Here is a 7,806-nt window from a genome sequence, read left to right on the forward strand (position 1 = left end):
AAGTTCTAAACCTCTATATTCACTGTCGCTTCAATAGAGATTAACACGCTATCTTATATGTTAGCTACGCACATAAGACGAATAAGCACAACCAATACTAGGATATCAATCAATCACCACACACCAAGATATCGAAACAATTAATTATTAAAATCCATAAGTAAATCCGCTAGAATCCCATGACAACGATTAGCCCATAATCGAACTCATCGTCACCATGGGTTCCAATGAAAGCATGGTATAAACAAGGTCTTAATAAACTAAATAATAATCAAAGTACGAATAAACGAGATCTAGGTTCAACAAGAACGAAAACGAGCATCCAACGTTACAACTAATTCAAAGAATCACAAGTTGAAAATAAGATCTTCTTTTTCGGAGTTGTTCTGTGCTTCTAGGTCTTCTCCTTGGTATCCCAATCTTCCCGGATGATGAAAACCCTTTTTTAAGTATATATACGCCCCTAGTGGACCTGGACCCTTAAAATCGTCAAATTCTACTCAAAAAAAGGCTTTTTCAGCGAAATCAGCGACCATCCGCGCCCTGAGCGGCCGCTCAGCTCTCCTGAGCGGGCGCTCAGCTCTCCTGAGCGGGCGCTCAGCTCTCTGAGCGGGCGCTCAGCTTTGCTGAGCGGGCGCTCAGCTACTGACTGGAAAAATATTCTGATGAATCTTGTTTTGACCATAACTTGAGTTCTACTCGTCAGAATTAGGCGATTCAACTGCCCACGCGAAGCTATTGAGATTCTCTACAACTTGACAATGGCCTTGGCTTCCAATTCTGATCACTTTTAATCATATTTCCTTTAAAAGCTTTTTTCTTCATTTAACTGATACCTGAAATGCATTAACACAAAAATACATCAAAATACCAACAACTTGAGTCCAAAACACCAATTTAAACTTGTAATAAAGCATTCCAAGTGGATATAAAATCCACTTATCACTTATCAATTGAAAATTTCCCAACCAGAATGAACACTTGTCTGTGTTGTATAACTTCTTCCTCCCCAACGAAAAGGCCCCCATCCTCCTCTTCTGCTAATGATAAACTTGCATACATTTCCTCCAAATTGGTTTGTGTCGTGGCCATGATTGATAATTATCAAAATTATTTCAATTATATATTTGAAATGTGTTATGCTAATTATCTCATAATAACAACATATACAAAATTCGTAGTTTTTAAAATATTAATAAAACCAATAATTATACAATAAAAATATGAGAACGAAAATTTCAATAAAAATGTAATTTATAGTATTACAGACTAAAAATATTAAATATAATTAAATAAATTTCTTAAAAGCCGACTCACATTTTATATCATATAGAACTCAATAATGATATAAGAATTAAATTACATAAATATATTTTCAATTCTTTTTATAAATTATTTTATTTATTAATATTTTAAATTAATTTGATAGTAAAAATTTGGAGGGATCTATCAAACAAAGGAAAAAGTAGTTGGAATAAATTTGATTTTCTTATATGGGGGCTGGGAGTTCGTCATATAATATGCTATAAATTTAAATATTATTATTAGAAAAATAATATAAAAAATAGTGTTGGAGTGAAGGATCGAGGCCAAGATGCAATAGCGTAGACCTTCGTTATTATTTAAGCGCCATAATTTTACGAAGCTAGAGCACCAAAAAATTAGAAATTTATGTTGAACAGTTTGTAAGCTGGCATCTCACCACTCTATTACGTAGTTATTTTATATAGTAGATATATCCACTACTGATTTCTCAATTATTACAAATTTATAAATGAGATGAGTGAATGAATGAATGAGCTGATTGAGGTCAAACGTAAAGTTACATTTGATTGATTCGGTTTATTCAAATGTAGTTTTTATTATTGTGATTAATTTTTTGTTCCACCAGTTTGCACAACAATTATTTCTTATTATAAAAATAATAAATTTTATTTTTTTGAAGGAATTAAATAAAAAAATTTGATTTACATTTTTACTATGCAAGTTGCATATAATAGTTTTGTAAAATAAAATTGTTGTCCAAAGTCAGGGACCGAAACTAATCGAATCCAGTCTAGCCCACCCAAGTCTTACTGATAAGATTGTAGTGTTGGCCCACGTTTTCGGGCTCGTTAGGTATATAATTGAATTTATGGACTTTATTAGTTAGTAAAAAGGTATTTGATAAATTTTAAAAACAGCTTTCTTAAAAATTGTTTTTGATTTAAAAATTATTTTTAGAAAAAGTAGGTTTCCCACAATTTAAAAAAATGTTATTTTTTAACTTTTGTAGGAAATAACTATATATTTCACTATCAAATCATCCTAAAAATATTAGTTTTTTTATATTATATCTCAAATTATAAACAAATCAAAAGCTATTAACAAATATTCATCTGATTTTTTTGACATCACTTCTTCCCCAACACTTTTTTCTACAGCGCATCAGTTTCAAACAATAATTTCAAACGGAACCTTAATTATGTAAAAAATTACAGGATTAAATATTAAGAGTAATGCTAACAAATTAGCTATAAATTATTTTTAATTGATGTGGTAATGATGCCGGTGGATTATTTCTTGGTTTAATTGATATTTAGTTTTATTTTGAAAATTATTTTACTATTTTTAACATTTGTTTGTGATTAAATAATTTTTACCAATTATTTTGATTTACAAAAAATAGTATATATCCGCTTCATTTAACTATAAATAAGCAAGAAAAATATTTTTATTTTATTTTGAAATGAAATTTCTTTGTCTAATTGATATTTAGTTTTATTTTGAGAATTATTTTAGTATTCTTAACATTTGTATAGAATAAATAAGTTTTACCAATTAATTTGATTTAAAAAAATAGTTATATATCCGCTTCATTTAACTATAAATAAATAAATAAAATAAATACATCTTTCTGTTTTAATGAATTACATGAATCTTAATACTCGTAAGTCGTAAGAGCGAGACCGAACATGTACTGAATATTATATTAAAATTTTTAATTAAGTAATTAGTTATAGTGAATGAATGTAGTAGCCCATATTGAGTCCTTATAAGTATGGGGTTGTTATGAGGCTGTTATTAAGTTGTTACGAGGTGTTAATTTTTTTATTTCTAGCTAATATGTTTAGTATTTTTATAAATAAAATGTAGAGGTCTATCATAACGGTGATGAAGTAAGTGAAGTCACCTCCAAATCAAGTACAATGCCTAAAAGGACAAGACAACTATAATAGACTAGCAAAGTTGAGATTACAGCTTGTTAAATAGTTAAACACTAACTATTGTTCTATCATCCCTTACTTGAATCTTCGGCATTGTTGTTGGTGCTACTTGGTTGTGTATTCACCTGCACGTGCTTCAACCATGAGTTGGCATGAGTGTCCTCCGTTGTTCTCCTGTGATGCATTGTTCGCTGGCCAGCAGGCCCATCCAACAAAATAGGGCAATCCAAGAAGGACGACCAATCAAGTACCAAATGGTCAAAGTCTACTAGGAGGATTGTATTCGGGACATTAGAGCAAGGGGGCAAACCTAAGAGAGACAGGGGCATATCACCGATAATGTCCTCATTATCCCCGTAACCTTCGAAGGCTTGCCATAAGAGAAAAGCTCAAACAACATTCTAACAGCAAAATTCGGAAAACACAACCCTTGAAGGAGGGAGATCCTCGTCAACAATTTCAGGCAAAGAGGAATAAACCAGGTCGCCCGTGGTGAATCGGTAGATTTCAAAGAATCCGGAGATGAATCAGTAATTTGACGAGGAAGCATAGTAAGAAACAAACAAGATAAAAGGAAAAACATTTTTAATTACACAAGACCATCCCCGCAAATATTCATATACATAAACACTTCAATTTATTTTATAATGTGGATATAGATAGACTTGGTCTTTTCTAATAATTAATGCAAATTTTTTTTTTTTAAAAAAAGGAATTTAGTCCCAAGAAATATTAAAACTTCAGGAGAACGTAAGAAAGTCAAATTATGCCTTACTTGAAAGGTTAAAGACCCTGAATCATATCACTTCGACGTAAAAGTAGAAAAAATACCAAAATTTTGATATGCTTCCAACTCTAATATTTATTTATTTATTTTAAAAAATTCTTGTATAACTTATTATTTATCAAGACTAACTATGCAATAGGTTTTCTTGAAATTACTCGGAGTAAGAGTTTTGAATCCAATAACAATAAGCCATTCATTTATATTTCCTCAATATCAATAAGTCACGTAAATATTGTGTATATATATATATAATACATATGCCCTTTAAGCTTTTTGGAGTATACCATTTGTGCCGTTGGATGGATGAATGGACGGCCTGGATTAAAAAAAATATTAGGACGAGCCGCTGTTAATAACTGCGGCTCATGTACGGGCCGCTGTTAATAACCGCGGCTCCTTCCAACAAGACCTTTTATATATATATATATCATACATATGCCCTTTAAGCTTTTTCGAGCATACCATTTGTATGTAGTTGGATGGATGAATGAACGGTCTGGATTAAAAAAAAAAGGACGGGCCGCTGTTAATAACCGCGGCTCTTGTACGGGCCGTTGTTATTATCAGCGGCTCCTTCTAACAAAACCTTTTCTCATATAGTGCATCGTCGAGAACTTTGGTTGGTTCTTCTATTTTAAGGGACTTGCTTCTTGAGGCTGACCTAATTTCAGTATTACTCTTTCTCTTTTTCTTTTTCTCAACCCTACTACTTCCAGAGGCTACATCCATTTTCTGGATTTTTGATGGTTTCTCAAGCTTGACACTAGGCTTTTGATGCTCAGGTGCTGGTAAAAGCCAAAAAGCTTCTCTCCTTTTCTCGTTCATCATCCCTTCCGGCTAGAAAAACATGAACCTGATTTGACATCCATACTTACCCACACCAGTTTCCAGCGACAATATTTTTTTATGTTTGTCAGGCCCTTTCCCATATCCCTTCACATCTGATCTATTATTATCTGAAGAACTGCACCCAAATGCACTATATATAACTGAATTGTATGGCATATGTTTGATTGTATGATGTGTGTACAGGTGTGTATATTTTGGTTTTCTGGGTTTTGTTGAACTGAGCCGCTGTTAATAACAGCGGCCCGTACACGAGCCGCGGTTACTAACAACGGCTTGTCCTACTTTTTTTTAATCCAAGCCATCCGTTCATCCATCCAACGACATACAAATGGTATGCTCCAAAAAGCTTAAAGAGCATATATATGCTCTAGATCAGGCCCATAGACACACACACACATATAGTTAAATTCTGTATATTGGTACTAAAGATTAAAGAGGTTGCCCCTAGTGGGACTTCCCCAACTCTATAAAGGAGTAAAGTTCATAATACATAACAACAAAGAAGAGAATAGCTCTTAGTCCTTGACAAGATAACTATATTGAAAGATCAATATCTATCTATGTAATGAATGTTATAGCAACCCTTTCAAGTTATATATAAGACATATATTCTGTTGGATATATTTGAGATGTCATGTCTAATATGTTTCATGTTTAGTTTTCAGATCTTAACTAACAGGAAATATCAGTTCTTACTGGAATCAGGACTTATTGGAAGTCAGGACTTAAGGATATCAGGATTTAGATTATCAGAAGATGGATATCAGAACTTTAGTACTGGAGGACTAACAGTTAAAGAAGGAAGCTGATTTACAGGAGTGAAGATCGAGACTAATACAAAAAGAAGATATGCATAGAAAGAGTTAGAGGACTAGAAGATTTATATAAGATATCTGATTGATATATTTTAGGAGACATAATTATATTCCATATCAATTAGAAGTTATCTTGTAACTCTGTGTCTATATAAACAAAGACATAGGTTTACTCTATAAGTTACGATCATCGAGAAGATCATACATTGTAACCTAGCAGCTCTCGTGATATTTGTTCATCACTGAGAGAGAAAAGTTCCATTGTAACAGAGTTTAGTATATCGAATACATCTGTTTTCTGTTACTTGTGCTTTAAATTGATTTGATTGTATTCTACACTGTATTTATCCCCCTTCTATAGTGTTGTGTGACCTAACAAGTGGTATCAGAGCTTATCTGTTAACACACATACAGTAAATATCCAAAACAATCATGTCTGAAGAAGCAGAAAATCCAACCAAGCCCGCCAAAACTGAAGAAACTCGAAAGACTCAAACCCATAGTCGATATGAGACTATCAGGTTTCCCATGCTGAGACCTTCTGAGTATCCCATATGGAAAGTAAAGATGGTTATGTTTCTGGAAGCTAGAGATCCAGACTACCTTGACAGAATTTATGAAGGACCGCATAAGCCAACCAAGCTCTCTGTTGCAGTTGCAGATCAGCCAGCAAAGACAATACCAAAGGAGAAAAGTGAATACACAGCTGAAGATATCTCAACTATTGCCAAGGATGCAAAGGTAAGGCATTTGCTGCATAATGCCATTGATAATGTCATGTCAAATAGGGTAATTCAATGCAAGACTGCAAAGGAGATATGGGATGCTTTGGAGACAAAGTGTCAGAGAACTGATGCAATCAAGAAAAACAGGAGGACTATACTCACTCAAGAGTATGAGCATTTTGACTCAAAAAGTGATGAGTCATTAACTGACTTATATGACAGGTTTGTCAAACTCTTGAATGATCTGTCACTGGTGGACAAGGAATATGACATTGAAGATTCAAATCTAAAATTCCTTTTAGCTCTTCCTGAAAGTTGGGATTTGAAAGCTACTATTATAAAAGACAAATATGCTATTGATGAAGCTACTCTTGATGAAATTTATGGAATGCTCAAGACTTATGAACTTGAGATGGATCAAAGAAGCAAGAGACATGGGAGAAAGTCAAGGACAGTTGCTCTTAATGCTGAGGAGGAATCCCCCAAAGTGGTTGTATCAAAGAAAGGAAAAGGAAAGGCTCTCATCTTAAAGTCTGATTCAGAATCATCAAGTTCCGATGATGATGATTCAGAAACTGAAAGTCTACCTGAAGTAAATGCTGATGAAGAGATGATGAAGCTGTGTGCTCTTATGGTGAAGGGTATCACAAAGATAGCATACAGGAAATTCAGAAGGGGAAAGAAGTTTTCCAGGAAAGGTAGAAGTTCTGATAAGAAGGGCTTCAGAAAATCTGAAGGCAAAGGAGGAAAGTCTGACAGAGGAGATTACTCAAATGTCAAATGCTACAACTGTGGTGAGAAAGGCCACATATCTCCTGACTGCAAGTAAGGAAAGAGTGATAAAGGCAAGGCTCTTGTCACAAAGAAGAAAAGCTGGACAGACACTTCAGATTCTGAAGATGAGGAGAACTATGCCTTGATGGCAAATGCTGATAGCATTTCTGATGCTGCTGAGTTAAAGGTACCTCAAACACCTTATGCCTTTCATATTGATGATAATACTGAGTTGAGATTATATCTTAAAACCATGTTTATTAACTATAGAGATCAAACTTTAACATGTGAAAGATTAACTTCTGAAAATCATGCTTTTAAAAAGAGGAATGATTATTTAGAAAAAGAGTTAGTTATGTTCCATCAAACTCAGAAGGATAAAGATGATGCTTTCTATGTTAGAGATGAAGTGCTAAAAATGAATAAATCTCTAAAAACTGAGTTAGAAAAGGAGAGAGAGATTATCAGGACTTGGACTAACTCTGGCAGAACAACTCAGGATATACTAAGTAGTGGGAACTGGAAAGAGGGCTTAGGTTATGGAGATGAGAAAAGTGAAAAAAGAACTGAACAAGTTAAGCCAATTATTATTAAACAGACTAGTAAGACAAAGGTAAATCTTGTTAAATTTGTAGCTAAAACTATAAAGT

This window comes from Apium graveolens, chromosome 6 (genome assembly GCF_009905375.1).
Source record: "Apium graveolens cultivar Ventura chromosome 6, ASM990537v1, whole genome shotgun sequence".
Lineage (NCBI taxonomy): Eukaryota > Viridiplantae > Streptophyta > Magnoliopsida > Apiales > Apiaceae > Apium > Apium graveolens.